Source organism: Lichenostomus cassidix, chromosome Z (assembly GCF_008360975.1).
Source record: "Lichenostomus cassidix isolate B80296 chromosome Z, HeHo_3.0, whole genome shotgun sequence".
NCBI lineage: Eukaryota > Metazoa > Chordata > Aves > Passeriformes > Meliphagidae > Lichenostomus > Lichenostomus cassidix.
The window spans coordinates 12401945-12426715 of record NC_139511.1 but is presented as its reverse complement, the minus strand read 5'-3'; the positions used below and the strand labels follow the sequence as shown (position 1 = coordinate 12426715).

The window sequence follows — 24771 nt, the reverse complement described above, 5'->3', positions numbered from 1 at the left end:
CCCTGAGACAAGTGACAAATCCTGATCCCACCCCTTACATCTGTTTGTCCATCTAGCATCTGAATCCTGTTTTAAAAATCAAGACATCCTTTACATGGATTTGATGAATTGTACTTGTGACAAAAACTTGGCATGGTTTTAAGGTGCTCCACTAGGAGAAGGTCACAACCATAAAAAGATTAGACCACAAGTGCCCACATGGAGGTGTAGCTGGTGTTCTAAACTGCTGCATATTTTTATTTTCTGAAATACTTGCCTGCTGCAACAATTACATTCAAAACATGGCAGTGCTCCTATTCTGTGTTGCCGGTTGAAGGGCTGCGTTACCAACTAACCAGAAACCAGAACACTTACACATCCTGCACAAAATAAACCAGATGACAGCCATTTTCAATTAGAGCACAAAAGTGTGAAGTCTTAACATAGTTTTCTAATTTTTGCCACTAAGAATAAACACAGATTACTGGATAGCTGGGTCCCGTGCTGGGAGACCAAAATTGTCTGCAGAAGAGGCATAGCAAGGGTACAACCTGTGTAAATGTTCTGTATTTCTTTCCTGCTCTGCTTCACGCCAGACCTGAGGCTAAGAAAGCATTTCTTTTCCAATGTTCTTTGGGCTCTGCTGCTGCCACTGCCGAGCATATGTGCCTCTCACCACCGTGTACAATGTGCTCGGCTTGTATCTGGCTGCCTGGTGGCTCTGGGCATATCAGTATCACTGTCATCATTGGTGTGGGTACATTTGTAGCATGTCATTGCCTGTCCATGGAGAGTTGTGCACTCTCACCCAGACAGACCAGGACATGATACAACCCACAGTATTGTCTAGAGATTTGTTTTGAGAGCAATTGCAGGATGGTTGTTATAACTGCCTGAGCTTTGTTTTGCTCTGACCATGCTTAGAGCATCCATGTTCTAAAAAGTACAGTTGAACTGGAAAGGTATTTATTAACTGTCAAATACTTTGGAAGTAGGTCAGTGCCCAATGAGACGTTTCTAGGGGAAAAGACTGTGAGACCAAGGACTTGTATTAAAATAGCCCAAATACATATTTATCACTGTGTTTGAATTCAGTCGTTTGGTTTTATCACGTGTGCTGTTCCTATTTCCAGTACCTTAATCTATCACAAAAATAATGCTCTGTGCTTTTACAAACTCCCCTGCTGCTCCCAAAGGATCATAAAAGTTGGCTATCTGCATAAAAATTAAAACAAGTATGCACAAGGTCCAGTGTAATTCACAAATTACTGCATGTGCTTAATCTGGATTCAAACACCCATACACAGTGCAGTCCTTTCAGTCTGGTTTTAGAAGTAATTGAACCTATGAAAAAAATAAAGCCCGGTCCACATAGAGCGTGCTCTCAATGCTGCATTTCTGAGGGTAAGTCTGACACGAGGCCGTCTCCGGCGGCCCGTGGGGGACCCGAGCGAGGAGGCGAGAGGGCCCGGCTGCGGCCGCTGCTCTCCGCGGGGAAAGCACCGCTGCGCGGGGCCGCTCCCCACGTCCGGGACGCCGAGTCGGATGAGCTGGGCAAGTTGGGCTGCTCAGCAGGCTCAGGGCTCGGGAGGGGGAGCCCGGCCAAGGTGCGAGGGGCTGGGCAGGAGGTCTAAGGGGGAAGGGGCAAGTGGCAGAGCACCGCAGCTCCGCTCCGCTCCGGAGGCGGCGCAAGGCTCTGCGGCCTCCGGGCTGCGCTAGCGGCCGCGGGCCGGCTGCCCCCTCTCGGCGCCCGCCCCTCCCAGCCGGAGGCGAAGTCACTCCGGAGGTGCCGGGGGTGCGACACGCAGGGACGTTCCGAACCCCCTGGGAACCGCAGCTCCCCGCGGACGGGCGGACGGGCTCGGTCTCTGCTCGCAGCCGGGCCCTGCCCCGCTGCCGGGCCGCAGATGTGCTGCCGCGGGCGATGCGCGCCTCCCAGCCCCGCGGCCACCCGCACGCTGCGGTACCTCGCCGGGAGGGGGAAAACACGCACCGGCTCGCCGCCTTGTATAATAAAGGATGTCATTAGGTTTGCGTGTGGCATATGCCATTACCCGCACCGTAAAACTAAAATTAGCAAAATGTCAGGAATGGAAAGATTGATTCACCCAAGATGCAATTATCATTTAAAAAGTGCTTGATTGAGGTGCTGATGCTCGGTGATTTATTCTGCATACCATATACATAATTAAAGTAGTGTAGTGGAGCAATTTATCAATCTAGTTTAGACTAGAGGGGCAAGGAGCTGCTGCCACTGCTGCTGCTGCTTCTGCTCTATGTTTGTTTTACTAAAACGCTTTCGGGATCTGATCCCGCCCCCTTTTTGCAAGAGTGAAACTGATTATTTCTCCAGCCCGGGAGGAGAGAGTCATTCGTTTGGGATTGTGGGAGAGGGAGAGAAATAGATACACGGAGAAAGAGAAGGAAAGGGAGGAAGAGAGAGCGAAGCAGAAAAGAACACCTCATCCATCAGGCGTGTAGTTTGAATCCCTTTCTCGCCTCCCCCTTCCCCTCCGCGGTGTTACAGAGGCTGTGAGCTGTACGCTTTTTCCCATTCGCCTGCTGTCACTTCCTTCCTGGACGATCTCAGGACGAGTCCGGTTACTTTTAATCCGACCAGCAGCTCAGCGACTTTCTCCTCCTCCACGCTGCACACACGCGCACACGCGCGCACACATACACCCCAGGCATCTCCTGGCTGCTTATTGGATTGACTTTGAAGCTTGTGTGTGTGATTCAAGGCGGCTGCATGTTGAACCAGGTGGTGAATATTTAAGTCTGGAAGAAGTAAAGGGATTTTTTTTCTTTTTCCTAAGAAAGGAAAATATCTGAAGGACTAGTCTGATCAGCCAAACATCTAACTGTTTATAATGTAAGTACATGTGAAATTCAGCGTCGGAATAAAATATAGTGGGCATAGTTCGAAAGCCCTAGGTACATTTCCTCTTGCTTTTGAAGAACGTATCAGTCATTTTATGTGAACTGGGATTGAGGTTGCTTGCAGACTTTTTAAGTGTATGATTGGGCAGTTGCTTAAAAGTAACTTGTTAGACAAGTAACATAGTTAAACCTTGTCTAGGAAATTATTGCTGACTTGTCTCTATCAGTGTCTTAAGTGTTTAAACTTTGATGAAGTTAGTTTACATAATTTGTGTGCTTGATATTATGAAGTGTTGGAAACTTTGATTTAAATATTTCACCATTAAATATAGATGTAAATATTTGATTTAAATAGTTCACTAAAAGCTGTGACCTTGTAGTGCTTGCACTCTGATTTATCAGACTAAGGAAACAATCCAGTTTCAGTGAAATGCTCTTAAACTTTGTTGCATCAAGGCTCTTCAGTTCTTGAGTTTTGGTACTGTGTGATTGGAAGTGTTTAACTTTATGCATCTTTCATCTGAATACTTATATTTGAGATGGAAAGACCCCTTGCATTAATGTGGGAGATTAAGTCATGGGCTGCAAGCCTCTTTTGGAATAGTATACTCTGGTCTTTACACAGTACTTTGAGTAATCTTTACATTTTTTAACACAAAGGAGTAGAGAGCTAATCAGAATTACAGACCTAGCTGGTGTAGTTGCAGTACAATTACTTATAGGTTAAGATGAAATTTAATATAAATTATGTACTTAGAAGACTGTTGTTGCATTATGTAATTATAATACTTAGTATTTCTCATGAAACTTAGTGCGACCTTCTGTCAGCCTGAAAAACAAAACCGGTATAAAGACAAGCTAACAATTATCTTTCTAAGAAAAAAAAAAAGGCAGCACAGTGTCAACCAAAACTTAATGAGTCTTTATGGGTACCTAGGCATTGTCTTTTACAGAAAAGTTCTGTTTTCTTTTTTGTGTATAATGATTATTATTACCAAATAAATGCATTCTTAAATTGAATAAATACTGTAATACACAATCTACAACTAAAGATTTAAGAGAATTAATCAGAGAAAGGCACTTTACCAGTATTTTACTGATAATCAGGAAATAATTGCTTTGACACAAAATTTTCCTTGCACATATCTGACAATCACCTTAATGGCAAATGTTCTAATTTCATATCCTTATTTTAAAATAACTATAAGAGGAATGATAAACAAATTATATTAGATGCAACTGTGATTAGATTTCTTTCATTGGCACTTTCCTGGCTATTGTGGTTGAAGAGTACAGATGTTCATATGGAGTATAATAACTAATCCCTAGAGGCTTGGCAGGACAGGGAAGTATTACCACCTGTGAACCAGTACTCTGGCACCTCTGTATTGCATACATGCTAGTATTCAGTTCAAATGATAAGACAAATGGTTTCTCTGGGCATTTGTTATGTTGTGAACTGTATTTGCTACAGGAATTCAGGTACCTTACATTAAGTCAAAAAACCCACAAAACTTTCTTTTTTATCAGTTTTAATAAAATACCCATTACATTATTCTTTCTGTATTAATGAATACGTAATTCATAATGAGTCTAACACTGAAACCTCTGCCCACATTTAAGTCCCTTCGGAAGTAATAGAAAAATTCCTTGAAGAAAAACTTCAGGCAATGGCCCTTAATTCCAGGTGTCTATGTTCCTGGTTGTACACATAATTTTATTTGAAAAACTTGTTATTCATATATATTTATACTAATATGCTCTACACAGTATGAGAAGATAGTTCTGGGACCTGAAAATGAAAAGATTCTTTCATGCAAGCAGTTCTTACACAACTAGTCCCGCTGGCAACACTGAGACTACTTGTGTGAAAGTGAGCAAGTCACAGGGATAACAATTTACAGGATCAGGACCCAAAAAGACTAAACCTCTTGTCTGTCCCAAAGCTCTCACAGGACAGAGATGTAAAAAATGCCACTTTCGATGTCCTAGAAAAGAATGCAAGGATCAGATACTGTCTGTATCCTCTCAAGAATATTTGACCAAGAAAAAAGAAAACTTAAATTTAAGAGCCTTACTGAAATTGGTACTAAATGGTGAACAGTGTGTGAGATTAAGTCTTTTACAGTTTTGTTCCTGAGCTTCTAGTTTTGGATCAGAATAAGAAAATTTATACAGATACTTTCTTACTGTGAATTTTCTTCGAATACAGGATCACGAAATTTTTCTTCCTTTTTTTAGAAATTTAATCTACCTGCAACATGTATATTCAAAACCAGAGATACCTCTCTCACATTGTGCTGTTTTTTAAAACACCTAAAATGTTACAGACAAAGAGAAGTGAGGCTTCCTGAAGCTTTTCGCAAAAATTTGCCTAAAAATATTTTGATAACTCATTCAGTAGGTTAATGTAATTATATAGAAACTTAGGAACTGAGCAGGATTAGCAAATAGAAAATTTTGCCAACTTAATTTTTTTTTTTAATTTTACTTTTCATTATAACAAGGTAATTTAGAGTTCACCAGAATCGTTTAGTTCATCTTCAGGGACACCTAAAGTTATTTCTACATTTCATGAAGGAAAAGTGAAGGAAAATTTCAAGCACCTAATTGCCATTATGTACTTGAAAGAAAAAATGCTTGGTGTTTGATACATTAGGGTCCATTTTTACCTGTTTTATATCATTATTCAAAATTGCATGATAACTTTTCAAAAAATCGAGTGACGTGTGGTGATATTTTTTTGAAAACACTGATGATGGAGATAACTATGCATAAGGTGCTATGTAATTTCAAAGAGTTTATAAGCTTGCTTCAGCATTTTGAAGAATAACCAAAACACTTATATTTGTGATGTACCGTAATTGTTTTAATTTTGCAATGTGATATCAGCAGAGAGATTTTGCTATATCCCCATTTAAGCTCTGTAGTGACTTAGATTAAAAAATTTTAAAAGCGTATGTAATTCCAAAAGCTAGAAAACTTCATGCTTAACTGCAGAGTTGGAATTCTGGTATTTGAAAAGGATGAAAATACGATTTTGCATCCTGTTTCAGAAGCAAAATGGTTTGAGAAGAACTTTAGTCAGCAAACACTGATAGTGCAAGTGAAAAACTGAAAAATTAATTTTTAAAATTATTTTTAGAAGTAATTATTTGAGTCATCTGACCAGCTTTAAGGTCATTTTCTTAGAACTGATGATCAGTGTTGCATGTGGACAGGTGATTAAAAGCTAGTGTCTTCAGTCCTCCACTTCTTTAATGTTACTGTCTCATTGATTGTAGTGCAGTAGAGCTTGGCTATTCACTGGGATCTGTCATCTTTAGGAAATCAGACCAGCTTATAGGGGCGATTCACAAAACCAACAGTGACAACAAAGTCTTATGTGCCTTACAAAAGAAGGATTAGGCAGTTCACATGTCATTTTTATTGGGCAGAGATAAAAGCTGATTGCTGCAGCATAGCAAGGCACACTTCATTTCAAGTGATTATTTTATGAGACAAGTATAACTATGTTGCTTAGTCATTGTTATATGCAATTTGAAACATGGAAAACTCAATTTTGACATTACTGTTTTTTTCTGACTTTGTAGTGAAGGGTACAGCCACTTGTAGCACTGTTACACAAATTTTATGAAAACTGTTTAATACACCAGTTTTGGTAAATACAATTAAAATGTAGTAGATTCTCATTCTGGGATTTTTTAAAAAATATATTTGTCTAGATAATACCCTGTAATCACAGCTAAAAGTTCTTAAAAGTGCCTAGCACTTAAAAAGTGCCTAGGCTCTAAAAAGTTCGTAGGACTAAACTAAATTCACTGCACTAACCCTATTAAGATCTTACAAGCAGAGGCGAACGCATAAAACACATCAGGGCTTTGCAGATTTATCAGAAAATTATAGTATTGAAGAAAAAGTAAACCATCTTACTTTATTCTTTTTTAAAATGTAATGTGTTGTAAAACTATTCTTTGTGTTGCATGTATGCAGTCTGGTTTGAAAATAGTCAAGAAATTAAGTGCTGTCCATATGTGGTTATATATGTTGTTTATCAGTGAGAATAGAGAGTTTTGCCTATTTGCATAATTTAGTTATAATATACAGCCTTTAAGATTTAGAAGTATGAAAGTAGAAAGCTGATAAATTCTATGCTAATTTCTTACCATTTCTCAAAAGAACTCCTTTTTTTACCCAACTGATGCCTCCTAGTGTTTCACATAATAAAACACTAATGAGTCAAACATAAATGTAAACATTGTTCTTTCATTGTCTTCATCTTATGTGGTACATAAAATTAATATTTATGTATTTAATTTTGTATATGTTATTATAATCAGACAGGAAACTCATATAAATTCAGATGTCTCATGTTAATGGATACTGAAGGTGCATTTTTATTTTCTTTCATTCTACCTTTGCCTAGCTGTGTTTTGAAAAGTTTAAGGTATATAAAGTAGGTTTTCTTTTTCTCCTTTTGTTTCCTATGTGCATTAAACAAACTTCTCAACAATGTATTATTAGGCTCAAATGGGAATTTTAAAAATTTGCTAGTGTAACGCTTTGAAGAGTAAACCTGTCAAAATGGGCAATAAATGGAGTTATAGAAATCTTTGATATATTCTAAGGGACCTCATGGCCAAATAAGAAAAACACTGGTCTGAGACATGCTCGCTCACTACAGCCCTCAAAGAATAGTTCTAATATTTCATAGCTGTTCCTCATTATTTTACTGCTGTAAAAGCAAGAAAAGCGTATTAAGACAGTTTTCAAATTCACAAAATGTGCACCTTACTCTTTTAATTGTATATATGGATGATCAGTACTTCTGGAAAAAGAATTCATGTGCATAAAATATTGAGATGGAGCTTGAAGTGGTAGAGACAGTGCCCTTTTCTTACAAGTGCAGTCTGACCATTTAACTCCTAAATGCCTCAAAAAACTGCATTCAGCTCTATCATACAACAGTAGAATATTTTACCTTTTATTTTATGGAAGAGTGCAATTTTCAAAAAGTTATCTAGCATCAGTGTGACAAAACAAAGCCTATGGGCCTCAGCCATATATTGGATCTGTCAGGTATGCTCTTATAATGATAAAGAAGCAGCCAAGACTGAGCATACTCTTGCACGATTTAATACCACACTTTTATGTAAAGTATGAGATCAATTTAATGAAAATTGAATTGGATATAAAGCCTGTTATTCTAAGACTTTCAAGAAAAGCAGTGGTATTCCTTGGTACTTGTTCTATTCGGGAAGGTTTGAAGAGAAATAAAGTCAGTTTGCAATTAAAAAATCAAAATTTAACAGTTTATATGGGTAATAATTTTTTTTTTCTCAATGCAAGTATGGTAAATTTAGGGGTCTGCTAAGAGAAAAATTGTGTAATTGAATTGCAGAGAGTTAAATCTATATATGCAGATCTCAGTCATGGGAATTAGTATTTGAATTTAGAATATTTAAAAAAATGCAGATTTTAGGATTGTGTTTTGCCATCAGCCCTATTAATATAACATTTTTCTCTCAGTAGTTTTAAAGCGCAGAGACCTTTTTGAGATCATTCATTTATTTAACCCAAGAAACATCACATAGAAACCTAGCCTTTAAACTTCTTCGCATCTTGAAAGTGTTTCAAAGTATGCAAATGGCACCTGTTACTCTGCCAGGAAAGCTAACATGCTTTTGATAGAATTTTCTGATATAGTTATTTTGCAACTTCCATTGTGAAGAGAAAGCAAATTTGGAGGAAACATAGAGGGAAGAATAGTGAAAAACAATCTTTGAGTCATTTCAAGTGTAGGACTGGTAGTCTGAAATACTGCCAAACAAAACTCCACCCGGCATTTTTCTTTTTTTTTTTTTTTTTTAAACAACTAAATACATTTAGGTTGCAGAAATACTTCATAGGAAAGCCTACAAGTGTGTTGTCTGACTTGCTTAGAACAAGTTCTGGACAAATTGAGAATTATTTTAATATCTCATGGAATACCCTGGCACAATATGGATTCAATAATCACACCAGTGAGGTTTGATGGACTGCACCCCATTTGTAATCCCCTGAACAGGTGTTTTAGCAGTCACCTGCTCCAGCAGTGTAGTTGTACTTATTTCTGCCTTCTGGCACCTTCCGCATTATTGAAAGCCTGCAAGAGTTTGAGTGAAGAGAGCTCCAGAGATCATGCCCAGTGCAGCTGGTCCTGGAAAGTCAGTCAGTATCTGCTGCCTTCGTTTAAGTTAACCATAAGGCAGCCCACAGATTAAGGACAGAATTGAACAGATGGCATAAAGCTCCTCTGCCTCCTTTTCCCAGGTTATGAAGATGATATGAAACTTAGATTCAAATCTAACAGGTCTTCTCTTACTCTTATTTCTTCAACTGTATAATTAATTAAATGAAGTTTTATAATAAAAATTATTAACCAAATACCAGTGCAGGAATTCACCTTAAATATTACCATCATTTATTTCTCATGCTGTAATCGCAAGATTAGAAACAATATTATTTATGTTTGCTTTTATAGATACAGGATGCATGCCACTTGTGGAATCCATGCTGTTAAATTTCACTATTTACTTTTAAGTTGTCAATCAATAGCTGTTAGCAAAGTGTGTACAAAGGGCAAGAAGGGGGGATTGTGAAATTGTTTATAAAACACATCTGCACAAGTCCACACAGTCCATATTGTCCCTGTGGAACTCTAATTTTAGTAATATAAAAAAACAAGTAATTTAGTAGCATGTGCTATTTATGTGATTTTGAATAAATTATTCCCCAGTGACAAATATGCTTTGATATGACATTATATTTGAAATAACTGTGCGTTATTTTAACCAGGCAGTTTAGATATTGTTGGATCATTAAAGAAATTATGCTTCAGGCCATCTTCACCATGTAAGAAGCTAGACTGCAGAAATTCTCCTTTAAAAATTCAATATAGACTTCTCAGTGAATACAATTTTAAATAATTTCATTGGAGTTAGGTGGAAAAGTTGTCCCAAAAGATGGTGACAAGTGAGGCAGAATATTGTAGAGAAGTAACAGGACACTATGGTTCAGTGACCATCCTGTGATGCTGGCCCACGTGTCCCCTTGAGCCTGGCATTTTAGCCTTAGACTTTTACTGCCGACAACCCCCCTCTGATTGCCATATTCCATGGGAATGCCTAGGCAACTACTATAAAAAAATATTAATACAGTCTGGGGATATTCTGTGAAACCAGCAGGAGATGGTATGTTTTCTAGACTTAGCCGCAGGGCTGCTTTATGTCTGTCCCTCTGTGTCCTGAATGCGTTTCTGCCGATACTGAGTATAAGTGGGAGAACACCATAAAAGGAGGGTTTTAAGGACAGTTAAGAAGAATGTGGCTATAGTCTATTTGGTAAGATGGGATACAAATGGAGGAGAATGGACAATACATGATAGTTGAACTCAAAACCTTAATGTGGCAGTATTTTTTCATTAAAAATTCCTATTGAAGTGTATATAATTCATCTCACTGTGAATAATCATTAATTGTTGCAGACATAGGACAGTGGTCTTAATGATGGTTAAAATATGTTGTCTAGCTGTAAGGAACTGGTCTTTGGAATGGTATTTGATGACCTGTTCTGCCCACAGAATATTAGAGAAATCAGTTTTACTTTCATCTTGTTTATGTTTATAACATGGAGACAAGGAATTGATATCCCAGAAGAATGAGAAAAAAGCCATATTACAACCCCAGTGCAATCTATGAAATAAGTGTGAATCTGCATACATCCTAAACTTTTTCTTGACATATTTTTTATTTCAGAATACTGAGCCAGGAATGCATGTGTGCACTGGCACACAAAATGTATAACTTCATCCAAAAGCCACATAGACAAATTTCAGAAATTATAAATATGACCATAAATGTTGGTATGACCCTACGAACTGATATGGTCATTTAAAACTAAACCAATTTTCATTCATGTTCTTGAGTAGACACATTTGAAAAAATATAACCCGGTCTTCTTGGGTTACTAGTACTCTTATTTATATGATGTGTAGTGAGCAATTGGAAATTTACATTTAAAATGGGTATTAATTGGAAAATAGTTTTCCAGTTTACTCTTAAAACAAGATTAAATTATTAGCAAGCTACCTAATTAAAGCAGAACTGCCTATAATTATGCCTGTGTCCTTGATAGGTAGAAATCTGCATATTTTCAGAGGGAAAACAATAGGATCTTGTGTTTCTATTTTATTGTTGATGTTGCAGTAAAAAAGATTATGCATAGGATAGAAACAGAAGAATTTTCTTCTACATGTTCTGTAATGCTGACATACAAGTTGAAAATTGGACTAATATACTTGTGGGTTTTCCAAAAATTGTTATTGACAAAGCAAAATGAGAATCTATTTTCAATGTATGTTCCAGTACTTAAATCCTCATCCAGAACCTTGCATTTAGTTCAGTTATGCTTCCAGAAGATATTGTCACAGGCTTAGTATTACATTCAGTGATAATCTGCAAAACAGTAATCTAGAAAGCATCCTTACTGGGTGCTATATTTTCTGGAATTTCATACTTTTAAAAATTGCAGCAAGGGTAATACATTGGTGACCAGCATAACGCAAATGCTTCTGACAGATACAAAGCAAGCAATAGGAAAATTATTATTTTTGCATCACATTTTTAATGTTATTAGGATGTTTTCTCCATGTTTCTAATCATGTTTTAATATACACAACTGAGAGCACAAGGATATCTCAATGGAGGCAGGGTGTGTTTTTTATTTAACTTTTGTCACTAAATAATGGTATGAAGCAATATCTGATGCTGCAAAGAGGCATGACAAAAAAAAGCAAGACATTCTAGTCTGGTTTTAGGAGCAGTACTTGTCATGTATCTGGACAAATGGTGATTTTCTGGAGCTGCTTTCTGTTACAAGTCTCTAAAAATCACTACTGTAAAACAGTAGCACTCTGTTCTGCCACACTTTTATGTATACGGTTACAAGAAAACCTGTCATGAGACCATCATTTCTTTGATTACTTCAACAGCACACTGAGTAACATTTCTACAGGTTTCTGATAAAAAGTAATTTTAAGGATTGTCGTGAAGAAAGCATTTGTTTGTTCCTTTTGCTTTACTGTTTTCCAGATGTGATCAGAAAGAGGAAGCTGTTCCACTAATGGATCAGAAGATCATTGTTCTGTGAATTAAACACCATCCTAGAAATACAGCTTCCATGTTTGATAGATATAAATTCAGAATACAATGTAGATATATCAAAAAGGCCTCTTTAAATCACAAGGAATCTAAAGACGTACAGTTTTGCGAGATTCTGCTGTTGATAATTTGTGAAAGAATCATCAGCATTCTATTTTCATATTTCGGTCTAAATCCTATTCTTATATGCAGAATAGTTAAACCAATACCCACTCCTGTGTCTGTTCACAAAGACCATTTTGAATATATTACGATCTAAACTAGATATCTAAAACTAAAATATGGGTTTTCTACTGAAAAATTGAACAAACGGCACATTCATTTCCAAAATGTGCTTCAAATTTTTGAAGCAACAAACATTCGGCACATTCATTTCCAAAATATGGGTTTTCTACTGAAAAATTGAACAAACGGCACATTCATTTCCAAAATGTGCTTCAAATTTTTAACAGCTTTCTTGAATGTAATAATTGCCAGCACCACATGCAGCCTATCAGTTATAATTTCCAGGAAGACCAGGGAGGACAATCCTTCAATATGAATTCCAAAACTTGAAAATAATGGGAGGATTAAAAAATATATGTTAAACCTTATTGTACAATTCAATAATTATCATCTCCCAAGAGATACATGAACTTTATTTGAGGAAACAGATGCAAGGTAAAAAAAATTGCTAGTGAAGCACAGAAGCTGAACAGTCTAACACATACAGTATAAGGAAAGGAACTCAGAACCCCTAAATGTAAATTTTAACTGGAACTGCACACTTGTTTCTGGTGCAAGTCTGTTATGCAAAGCCTCAGATGAAATTATCAGCTTTACTAAAACCTAAAATTTGTGCTGGGGTGTATTCACAAAATTAGAAAGGACTTAGGGCAACACCTAAAAGCAGAATTTAGGTTTCATTTTGCTGTGTCCTGCTGTCTACTGGAATCCACATCTCCAGATTAAATCTATAAATTTTGTATAAACACTAGTTTAATTTCTATAACAGAAATTCAGGAATTGAGAAACCTGATTGGAAAGACTTCCTACCCTTAATATAGAGCAGTTAATGGTAAATTCTCTCTTCCATTGATTATGGAATATTCTGAGGGAAAGCTATTCTCAGTTTCCAGATGTGAGGCCACTACATTTTTATATAGGTAATGAAACAATCATCAAATGGAGGACTGTAATTGCATCATGTTTTGCTGGAATGCCATAATTCCTTACCCATTGAGTTAGTCTCTTGTTCTCTTTTATCTCTCTTACTAAAAAAATGCAAGCTTTTCTTAGTTTCTAGTCTTCAATGTAGCTTTAAACTAGTTTAAGCAACCAATTGCATGCCATCTTTGCTATTGGATTGTCTGAAAAGTTTGATTTTACTTTATGAAATGCAATGTATAAGAAAAAATTATTTTTATTTTATCTTTACATTTGCAAGTGCATTCATCTACATACATAGAATCGGATGATAAATACATCTGTGACAGCCTTTTATAATTTTTAGAGACCTCATTCTTTCATTTGAGTTTGCTTTTGAACAGAGACATACAATGCCTAATGAAGCTCTGAATCTAGGATAGGAGTTAGAATCATGAAGAGGTGTTTGACTATGAGGACATGCTAAAAGTGAGTAATGGATTGATTATGGGTTGGCTGAGACAGGAAGTACAGCTTCAGTGTGTGATAAATCTCTCAGTCTACCTAGGAGCATTTAATAAATCTGTATGAGAACAAATAGTTCAAAAATAGCCATTTTTTGCACGTTCTCTCTGATCTTCAGCAGAGCTTGGGTGGTCCTTTAGGAAAGACCTTGTGGCCTAGCATGCATGCCTCTTCAGCCAGTTTCTTGCATAGTTAATGTGCCTGTTAAATATGTAGGTGTGAGTCCAAAACTAATTTCCTGACCACATTATGATGCTTGAATTAATGAAGAAGAATAACAACTCCGGTTCTCTGGTTAAAAAGTTGTGCTGATATTCTGTCTTGACTAGTATTTATCCAAGAGCTTGAAGCAGCTCATAAGTTGTAAAGATATGCTGCCTTTTCCTTTTCTTTTACTATAATTTGGAAGTCCTGATTTCAAAAATATGAAGACAACTTACATCCATATACAATAATATATTTATTTAAGAGTCTTTAAGATGTAAGTAAATAGATGACACTATGTCCTTTGCTCATGTATTCTTGCATAACTTCACTGACTTGATGACCTACTAAAAACTGCTTTATATACAGAATTCATGCTGTTAATTAACATCCACCTCTTTTTCTCAGTTGAGCTCTAACTCTTTTTCCAGACTCATTAGAAACAAAGGTACCATTTGAGTAGAACATTTCAAAAGAAGATCTCCTTCTCTTCCAGACCCTCCTGGGAAGAATGTATAAAGATCTACCACTTCTTTGATCAAGAGCATTATAAGCAGACTTAAGCAGTTTTCTAAGTCCCTCTGGGGGTTAAGTCTGTACATGTGTGCTTGCCATTCACACATCCTGAAATGAGATGGAATGTGAAGGTACATTTTATGCTGTTCTAGAGCTGTTCTCAGTTTGGGAGAGTATACCTCAGCTTCTGTCTGCTAGATGTTAATTGTATTACGCAATGATCTGTATGAGTTTTATAAAGTACAAATCATTCCATTTCTCTAGTGTGATTCTGAAGTACTGTCAGAATACCAAAAAATCACTGTGTATGGAATACATATGGGCTGAGACTGCTAGCCTCATGAGAGGTGCTCCGGGTTACTTGAGGTGCTCAGACCATTAGGTGCTGTATAAATTTTTACTCTGCTGATATTCCCATCTTATTCCTGATGTATATGAAAAAACAGTGTGTAAAACAACAGAGTAAAATTCAGAAGTGTTTGTATGTCCTTGGAAAACCATTTTCTTTTAAAAAAGGATGAGAGGCCAACAGGCCAACAGGCTGGCCGCCCAGCAGGAAAGCAGGAAGGCAGGCAGGAAGGCAGGCAGGTAGGAAGGCAGGCAGGCAGGCAGGCAGGAAGGAAGGAAGGAGTGAGCATCCGTGCTTATTTGGTCTACCTTCAAGTACTTGGTCGATCTTCAGTTAACAAAAAGGGAAACAATGTGAATTACTTTACAGCTGAAATAAAAGATTTTACAGACTCAGCAGAATTCCTGAATTCCTTCCTGAGAATAAGCATGCAATTCTGGTCCCATAATGAGTCAATAGCTGGAGAATGCTTTTAGCTATTAGCGAAGATCAGGCTGTCCTTTTGTATGAAAATACACAGTTACCACTATTTGTGGTGGCATTTCTCTACTGACAACTGTAACTCACTGATCCCTTTTAGAACCATCCTGGGTTCTCATATTCAAGAGTGAAACTTCAGAGAATGCAAGGAGGAATGGCAAAGCTGACTCAATCACCATTTGCGCTAATTCATCTTGTCAGACACCCTAGTTCTGTAATGCTAAAGTACTGGCAGGTTATTTGCTTAATATCAATTTTAGGTATAATGCTATTTTTGTCTGAGAGCATAGGATATTCTAGCAGCATTGATGGCAGCCTGGATTTAGGCAATGTGGATTTAACTCTTTCTTCCAGAACCCCTTTTAGATGACTGTGAGGATTTTGCTTTGCTCATGCATCAATTCCCTGTCTGTAGAATGTGATGGTATTTCCCTGAGGCAAATTCTGTGGGACCCAGACACTATGGTAATGGTGTCCATATGAGTACCATAGGGAGTAAACAAGGCAATGTAGACTATAAATATGGAGTGACTTTTAGAGAGTTACAGTCTAAAGCAAAGCAACAGACTCTTAGATAACTTCACTTTTGCTAGGGATCCATTTAAATTAAAGTTTAGAACTTTCTACTTCTTTCTGTCCATTTTTCTTCTTTAGTAGTTGTGCCAAGGTATCCATGTGTGTTTCTTCCACTGTCATCTGGCTCATTCCCAGCAGATGCACACAATCTGTTTTGCTGTCATTGACAGGGCTCAGTTTATGAAAAAATTGTAGCAGAATATGCTGCTATAGTCACTTATACAGGATTCTCTTTGCTAAGGAACCAAGAATAAATTCATTCTTTTAAAATTTTTTTACATATTGTTCAGTCAGAGGGTTTTATCCAGGCTACTTTGCACTTGGTTAAACAGGGTATTTGTTTAATATCTTAGCTCTCTTTTTTAATTCCAGCTTTGTGAAATACAAATTTGCCAATGACATGTATATAGAAATCACCACAAAAGGTTGACAGACCTCAGTTTCAAGTGGTGGCAGTAATTCTGTCCATTCTGGAATACATGTAGTATCCCCAAGTATTTTAGAAAATATTATAGTGTTTCTTTCAAATTTTATAATATAAAGGCAAATTTTCCAATCTGTAAATAATCCTGATCATCCAAAGTTGTGGGGTCTTATGTATCCTGAATATATGTGAATTATACAAGAGGATTTTGTGTAAGGGGATACGTGTTCCTTCTCATGCAAAGTTCTAGTCACTAAAAGGCTGAGTAGAAACAAATCAAAAAATGAAATTTTTTACTTAATTGCCTACAGAATAAAACCTCGAAACCTTAATCTTATCACTTATTATGATGCTGTGACAGAGATTAGGGCTTGTTGTGCATGATGCTATGCAAATACACATTAATGGATAGCTCTACCTTAGGAATTAACAGAAAAAAAGAAAAGAAAAGACTATAAAAGTGAACTTCAGCTCATTTAGATCTACCAGAATCTCAAAACAATTTGCCTGGTATTTTATGATCATACTTAGAATCTGATATGGTAAAAAAGATGAAATTTATATACACCCATACTGGACAAATTAGATTAAAAATGTCAAACCTGAAGACTTACTATATAGAACTCTATTCTGTACACTGAGCAGTTTCAGAGTCTGTTTCAGACTTCTATTCTGATCTTAGCTGTAGATACTCTATAAATAAGAAGTTATGAATTCAAGAGGATGCTTCACTTTTTTCTTCATTTTACATAGTTGATAACATCCCATGAAAAAACAAACAAATAAGCAACATGAGAAGACTGGTCAAATGATTAGCAGAAAAACAATAGGCTGAGAGCTGCATTTTCGTAGGTGCTGGGAATTTTAGTTAATATGAGATAGACCACTTAGCTTTGTATTCCATTTATTTTCATCACTATTGAATAGGGATTAGTATTTTCTGTCTCCCAGTAATGTTTCAGGAACAAATATTGATACTTAAATTATAGTAGGCAAATATCTGTGTATCTTCAGATAAACTAATATATAGAATAGGTCCGTAAATCCTGTACATTTTCATCTTCGACATAAAGTGTTAAATACATAAATAAAGTGTTAAAAGCATAAATTTTTGCTACACCAAAGTAGCATGAATAACTTGAAGATATCATTAGAGGAGTCAGTTGTAGATATGATTGTGCACTGGAAAAGTATGATAAAATTAATATTATAAGATTACATTTTCTTGCTGTTCACAAAGTAGAACAGTTGGGGCTTTTTCCCTTGAAAATATTTTCCAGTGCCTTGCTAGTAGCATGTTTCCAGTGGGAGAATCTCCTTCTCTAGCTGGATGAAGCAGGTCTTTTCCTTGTGTCAGCCCAGATGTGGACTTTTCATGAGGAGAAACAACCTATTTTTGTGATATGAGCTGGCATCAAAAATGTATTTTTCATATAGCACGGTTCTTCACCAGTAATGATAGCTTGGGCTAACACTGCTCCTGGTGAAAGGACTGTTTGTATGGGGAATTTTTTTTTCTTTATAAAAATACACATATACTTTTTTTAATCTGTTTGCCCCCGGATGCAGGCCAAACACATTACTCAAGAAGAAATTATACTTATCCACAGTCCATGAGAGAAAGGGACGGTCTGTATGGAGACAGAGCTGACCACTGACTTTTACATAGCACACAGATTTTGCTGTGGTGTACAGTCGCGCTCCACCTCCTTAAATCTCAGAAGTTTTGTGCATCTATGCAGTGCCAGAGATGCCTAAGAGATTATTAATTTTGAATCCCATCACAATATTCAACACACAAAAAATATCAGTAATCAATTATTTGGTCAATTCTGTTATAGCTTTCTGCTTCTCTTACAATTTGTCCTTGGCAAAAATACTGGCAGTGCATTGCTACTTAGTTTATTATTTTGAAGAAAATAGTGTAATTTTGAGTCTACCTTTTTTAATTATGCAGAAAATTTAATCATGTTGACTGTTAATATGATGGAGGACAAATAGCCCTTTGGTGGTAACACTTCCAAATTATCTTAAGTTGAGCTTAATTGACAAAGCTATATAATACCGCATTAATATTTTTTTTAAATTGGCAGTGTCATTAAGTTTTCAAATATACTATCTCCATAACTGTTCCAGTTTTTCTGTTATCTAAAAAACTTAAGAACAAGAATGGACTGATAGATTCGTTACTTTTCTCAAGGTCTTATAATTCCGCTTTCGATTGTTTGAAAACTTGAGTGTGAAAATATGAAATGTAAGCAGGTGAAAACATAATATATATTATATCTTTCTGATTGTGTAGATTCTATTGTGTAGAAAATATACATTTGTTGTGATAGAATGAAACCTCTCTCTTCAGTATTTTTTCAGAAATAGCAATTTGAATTGAAATCCATTTTATAACTCTACATTCTTTATGTTTCTATGTCAAGTCAGCAGTAAGACATAGAACTCCAACTCTGAAAAAAATTTAAGCCAAGAAAGCTCTTATTCAAATACTCAGCTAAACAATTTGTATCCCAGTTAAAGTCAGGCCTATACCAGACCCACAGGGCAATTCAAGCACTGAAATATCCTGACATGACATCCTTCAACATTCGTGTTGAAGAAGAGCCAGGGCATTTCTGGAGCTGAGAAGAGAAGCAGTGTATTACAAGAAGGTGAAGCAGATGTTTAAGAAACATGTAGTCTCTTGGCAACACAATCACTTTCAAATCCTCAATATCTTCTTAATTTTTATCGTGTTTATCTATCTAGGACATGCAAGGCAAGGAGTTTTTCATCTTTTGTGCATAGAGCACACTTCTTACAAGCAGAAGCTGGATCATGGACAGAAATATTATATATTTTTAAATAATATATATTATTTTATACTAAAATATAATTCATGTATTACAAAAAACAAGACAAAGTAGCAAGTTTGTATCATCAAAAAGATTTTGTCCACTACAGCTTTCTTTCAGAACTGCTGCACGCAGCAGCTTCTCAGTAAATCAGGAAACTGTAGGTATTTCAGCATTATATTAATATTTTCCTTCTTTAAATATCCACTGTTACATAATAACACTGAATAATCTTTTCACAAAACTGAAAAATAGTCAACTTGTTTAAACAAACTTATCTGAGACATCTCTTCCTTTAAGCAACAGCACCTGCTGACAGTGGAAGGTATTTTTCTGAGTGAGTAGAGTTTGCCTGGTTTTGGTTTCTTTACCTACCTTGTGTAATTTAAAAAAAAAATATATATATAGATATATGTATATAAGCAGATTCATACAGTTTCTATTCTGAATTGTTGATGTGTGAGAAGACATTCTATGAAAGCCGTTTCTCTCCCTAAACTAGACTAGTGGTACATGCTGTTGTTTGCACAATTAAACGTGTGTTATCTCCTTCAGCTTCTTCTCCTTAAGCTACCAAAGTCTTGCTAGCACAAGAGAAACTCTTTTCTACATCAGAGTATTCACCAACTATGTTCTATTTTCTGGCATCCTTAAGCGCAAAATTTTCTCTCATCACATTACAGAAAACATTAGATACTAAAATCTCATACCATGAAGTTTCTTCCCATTGGCATGAAGCCACAACAAAGGTACATGTTATGAAAGTGTAAATTTGTATCTTGTACATGTAAAAAGCTGATCTAAATGAGGCTTTGGGGACACAGTGATCTGAGTGAACTGTGTGGTTGTGTTAAGGTAAAGGACCAAATTTTTAATGGAATACCTGAATTCTTTTCCCATCTTTTACTGTAGACCTGCTGCATAACTCCAAAAATTCCATTTGAAAATTCCTACTTTTGCTGTAAAACTTCAGCTGTGTCATTAAGTCATAAGTGAAAAGGGGGGAGAGAAAATTTTATTATATACATTATTTTATAATCGGTGTACTATTTTCAGAAGCTTCCAAAAAAATAACACTTGTCATTTGAGAGCTGCAGCTGTTAGTCTGTTGAGCCTTAGAGGAGATGGGCAGATATTGAATTATTCATGAAGGCTACTGCTATAGTTGACAGAAGTTCATCAGCTAATTCCCCCACTCCATTATGAACTTTCTTTCAAATTCGGTCAGGCTACAGGGGTACAAGCTGTTACTTTTAATAATCATGCTACCAGAAGTTTCGTAAACTGTATCTATCACATAAGTTTTCTCTTTTAAGAAAGTTACTTACTATTCATTGGGAGCTGATAAGTGCTCAGTTTTTAATACTTTTAATTTATGGGTTATGTGAGTAATCTGATATGCTTTCAAAATGTAACTGTTTCAAAAATGTTTTAAAAATGTATGTAATCTTTTTTTTTTACCTTAATTCAGTGTGATGAACCAAATCCCCCGACATTTCCATTATATGCATATTGGAGTTTTGTCATGATTTACAAACACAAGAAGGTTTTGTGTGCTGTTCCTTACAATATATTTTTCAGTTTACAGGCCAATTCAACATGTGCAAATGCAAGAAAATCTTAGTTTGCCCAAAGCATGGGGAAATCAAGTATTTTATATTCCAAGTGCTAATTCTCTTGCTTGCATGAGGGAGTTGAACTACATGATCTCCAGATGTCCCTTCCAACCCTATGTATTTTGGGATTCTGGGACAAGCCAACTATTTTGTGGTGCAGGCTATCAGATTAATGATAAAATATTTTATGCTTCTGCAAAGCGGTGCTGACATTCAAGGTTAGTTTGGCAGACACCAAAATCATGTCATGAAATAAGTACTCACAGTGGGTATTGTAGGAATGTTAAATATCAAAGACTCTGTCCCAGTTTGAATGATAAGGAGGTGTGTGTGTCTCACACAAGGGATTCCACAAATGTAGCTCTTCTTTTCACATAGTCAGGAGCGTCAGCTACCTCTGCCTTGGCCACAGAAAAAGCACAAATCTTACCAGAGTATATTTGTTTTCTTTAGGAGATTGCTCTCTCTTTTTACATGTCGCTACAGTCTGATTTGTGGGATTTGAGTGCAGTAGGAAATTGTAGTAAAAATTTCATGTCCAGTTCATTCCCCTCTCCTCTGTGGAGATTTCCGCAGTGAATGAGATTGAAAAATAAATGTCTGTTTAGTGGTGTGCTTGATGCAGACAGTGCCCTTACTTGTCCTGTGATGCCCTCACAGCAGCAGCACATGCCCTTTTGATGGAGAGGATTATTGTAATTCCCTCCTAAAAAGGTTTTCAGCAGCTCAGCTCTGTCACTTGCAGCCTGTTCTGAATGCAGTGACACAGTCCTGTCCTTTCTTGAGCAAGTACGATCATCCCCGTTGTACCTTCACTCATTTACTTTGTCTGCTATGAAGTAGCTGTTTGATTTTAAAGTTTGCTGTCTTAGTTTTGAAACCCTTAATGGTTTAGATCCTGGCTATTTTCAAAAACTCCTCCACAAATATCATCTTGACAGGTATCACCACCCCCACAGCACATTTTAGGAATCTCAGCATCACATCTTAGGTTGGCAAGTTATGTCCTTTGCCGTGATAGGCCTTCAGTTAAGGAACTCCCCCAGGAAATCTGTCTTGAACCATATATCCTTATCAGAAAATATTAAAATTATATGTACATTCTTGGCTACTTATTTTTTCTCTTTTATCATTGTTCAGTGTAATTCATATTAAGACCATATTTATTCCAGTTTCTGTCAGTAAGTCTTTGTGGAGTTGTTCTTTCAAATTTTTTTGTTTCCTTATTTGTAGAGTAACCTAAGCATACTAGAGATGTAGTTATGGATAGTGACTTCTTAATGGTGTTTCATGTTTCATGACAAGAGCATGAGCTTTTTTGTGTTTACATTCACAGTATGTCAGTATAATTGCTTACTTAATAATATACAGGCTGGTTTTACATTTAATGTATTTTTCTTAATTGTGTTTGGATCTTTATTCCTCTTCTTTAGAAGGAATTATCCCTTTCTGTTTCCTATTATGCATTGCAAGTCACTAGGCTTCAACTGTACAAAGCTGTAGAGGGAAAGGAATCCTCTTTTCTGCTTGTCTTGCTGTCTGTCTTGTTACTTCTGTTATTGTCCCTGTAATTATGGTCAGATACTTAGAGCTATGTTTGTATGGTGTCTAATTTTCTTCATTGATGATAAAGTAATAAGGCTGTTTGAAGAAACTTAGACTAGATGCCAAAATATTAATGGCTTCAGTTAGGTCAGATAGATTCTGCACTTTGTGTATTCATGAACTATTTTGTGCAACACATAGGACTATTTTCTTCAGTTCCATGTCTAAATTTTCAGTCAGTTAACTGCACCTGAATTAAATCGTGGAATTGGTTGGGACACTTTTTACCAAGTTGCCTAAATACTGTTCCATGCACCGATAGTACCCCCTTTCATCTGAATACAGTGCCGTATTTAGGTGCACCAAACTTGAATCCATCAAAGGTTTATGAACTGCATGAAGGATTCGCTTTTTCCTCTCTAAGGTACTGATAATCTGATTTCAGATTCTCATTGGCTTGCTTAACTCATCGGGATACAGTAACATCATCTGTGATCTTATTCATCTGTGATTTAATTCATATTAACCATTATATATGTAATTAACCTTAAGTACAAGAAGAGTTCTGAAGCCTTCAGGAAACTATTCAAGTGTTTCAAATTAGGCATATACATTCATGCTTGTGCGTTTGGGGCTACAAGCCATAGTACTGCAAAGACTTAAGTAAGCATTTGTTCAAGTTTACTATTTTTGGATTTTGTATGAATGTCACAATTATTTTCATCAAGTAAAATGCTGCCCTATTAAGACCTCACCTAACTGTTTGATGTGATGGTGTCCTCTTAAATTGTTTTAAATCCTTTGAATTTTACACTATCTTATGTGTGTAAGTTACTTAAATCATCTGATTTAAATTATCAGAATTTAGAATGTTTTCTACACAGTATTATTACAAAGTGAAAGCTAATCTGAACTGGGGGGAAAAAAAAGTTGTTGGTGGGTGGTTTCTTCTTCTTACATAAAATTTTATAAATTAGTTATTTTCAGGGAAAAAAAACAAAAGGAAGCGGAGGAAGCTGACATGCATACCCGAACTTCATTATATTTACATCTCTCTAAATTTTACTTCAGTGCAAAATCCTTGTTCTGTACGATTAGCAAATTGATGACTTTTTTAACATGGTTTTTTTTGTCCTGTTATTTTTAATAGTCTTTCAATGGATTATGGTCAATGGCAATAGCAAGCAACCTTTTAGCCCCAATAATTATTTAAACAATCCAAAAGTATTACATATTATTAAGATGGAAATTTACAAATCCTCATTGCTGTATAGTCTTCAGGGTAACTTAATCATTAAGTCTTGAACCACAATTCCAGCAGAATGCGGTGTTTTTAATAGCAGTGGTTCCTATGAGCAAATTATATTGTGGCATCATGGAATACCATGCATTCTTTTGCTTTGTGATTTATTCTCCCCAGATACAAAACGGTAAAAGAGATATGTTAATCTATTTTTATTCAAAGTACAAAAAATAGCTCTGTTACAGTTCAGGGATTGAATAACTCACATTAACATACTACTTGTTCTTAGTCATGTTTTACTTGATGCTCACAGTAAGAATATTGATCAATTCCTCAGAAATATATACAGTGCATTTTGCAGATAATTTCTAAACATTACATTCTTCTGTTTCAGTGTTTCCAAAAACACTGTTGAAAATAAAAAACATAAAAAAACTACATTCAATAATAGATAATGTGTTTCAGTACTGGTTGCAACTTAATGTTAGAAAAATATTCACACTGAGAGGACTTAAAATTATCCTTAAAGAATGGCAATATTTTGTATTATTTTTCCCTATTGTTTGGATACTTACATAATTTTCTTCTAGGATTTATGCCCTACATATATATAAATTTTTGCAATTGAGAAAGAAGTGTGTCAGAATGCAGCATTCATCTCAAATTTGAGGGAAACTGTTACTTGATTACCTGTTTTTCAGCATGGAATTAGAAACTGACTGTTAGACAGTACAGAAAGGAGAAAAAGGCAGCTTATCTTGCTTGTCTGGTACTTACCAGTCCATGGCTGATAACCCAGGCTGACCCTGACCTTGGCAGCATTGCACAAGTAATCTTTATGAGAGGATGAACTGTTCTTTAACAATTTCTCTAATATACTAGACACAAAAAAGCCATTCATTTAACTAAGGAATGCAGATTTGCTTTTTTCTTCTTATCTTGAACAAATGTATTTGAATAAGCAGCTGCCCGGGACTTGAAATTCTCTATTTCTCGTTGTATCTCAGTCCTTATTGTAGTACCCTGGGATTTTATGTAGTCCATAAGTGAAGGCTACTTCTGAAGTCTTTTTCTGTCATTAATTTTGACGTGTTCAGATTGTGTTGCTTAGTGACCTAAAGCTGGAATATTGCATTAGAATTAACAACGTGGCAGAAGGGACATATTTTTAGACTATTGTCATAAGAGGTAAAATGATGAACTTTTCCACTTTATCAAAGGAAAAGCACGACTACAAATAGAGAAGGCAGGATAAAAGAAGTGCTG

At 36.0% G+C, this 24771-nt stretch overlaps 1 protein-coding gene across 11 annotated transcripts in view; it reads left to right on the top strand.

The window, feature by feature from the left end:
* Window positions 1-24771, top strand: part of MEF2C (myocyte enhancer factor 2C) — a 134664-nt gene that overhangs the window by 11375 nt on the left and 98518 nt on the right. For 3 of the 11 annotated variants that reach the window (XM_085042492.1, XM_085042491.1, XM_085042494.1), the window contains exon 1: window positions 2236-2851. The exons of the other annotated variants lie outside the window; for them this stretch is intronic. The gene's annotated coding sequence lies outside the window, so the exon portion shown is untranslated. Of the gene's footprint in view, window positions 1-2235; window positions 2852-24771 lie in introns of those variants that run through there. 11 annotated transcript variants of the gene reach the window in all.